The sequence below is a fragment of the Sparus aurata genome, chromosome 11, assembly GCF_900880675.1.
Source record: "Sparus aurata chromosome 11, fSpaAur1.1, whole genome shotgun sequence".
In the NCBI taxonomy this organism is placed as follows: Eukaryota; Metazoa; Chordata; class Actinopteri; order Spariformes; family Sparidae; genus Sparus; species Sparus aurata.
In genome coordinates this window covers 19,095,596-19,096,590 of record NC_044197.1, presented here as the reverse complement: position 1 = coordinate 19,096,590, position 995 = coordinate 19,095,596, and positions in this window count along the sequence as shown.

The following is a 995-nucleotide window of genomic DNA, read 5'->3' as shown; positions in this document are numbered from 1 at the left end:
GGGGGAGTTTTCAAAATACAACTAACTACCTGTAGAGCATAGGTTTGAAGTATGAAGAATGAAGGATTTGTGTAAGTGATTCAAATACAAATTTAAAATCCTAGTGCTGATTTTAAGATGTACGCGTCTTATAATTAATCAGCTATTTTCACAGCATATAAAGTTTTTGGTTTATTTGGGTCAAGCATGTCAAGTGAGAAAATAAAAGATAACTTCCGGTGTCCAATTTCGACGTAGTGCCGTTGACACAGTAAAGTAAATGTATTTCTTTTTGTTGGCAAATATTTTCCTAAAAGTTGATCATTGTCAAGAAAGAAAAACTCGAAAATATTTTTTAAAATAAAAGCAGTGGCAAAGGTGTTATTTTGACTTTCTTTTTTACTTTTTAATTTTTTCTAAATAGTTCTGAAGTAATTTTTTATTAAACATTCCTATCTTACCTGTCGACCCTTTTCACCCGTTGATCCTCACACAGTCCCAATTTATCCTTTAAGGGGTCAATGTGTAAACGCTCTTTTTGGTAGTTCTCTTAACATCCTGGCTGCAATCAATAAATCAAATGTTCTGACAAATTAAACTTAAAAAATCCTGCATCTGTGGCTGTTAAAGGCCTGTGTGTCCATATGAAAAGATCAGACAGGTTACCCTACTGTCTTAATATCTTATCAACCCCTGCTATAATTAGTCAATCAGTTAGTCACAGACACACTGTAAGTTGAGGTTAGAGGAGGACCTCACTCTCCTGTGCTTGCTTGCCTAAAAAGACACCACCACTCTATCAGACCTCTCCAAAAAGAACCATTTGACATCTTGGGCATGAGAACAGGTTGAAAGAAGATCACAGATCTCTCTTTTTCCCCCAAAAATACTTACTCATACTCAGTAGCAGCTGCTGGCAATCATGGGCACCTATGCAAGACATTGAATAAATTGCACATTCACATTGATGTGGCCTGCTTGCCATTTTGCCTGTCTGCTGATTTTCATTATCTCTG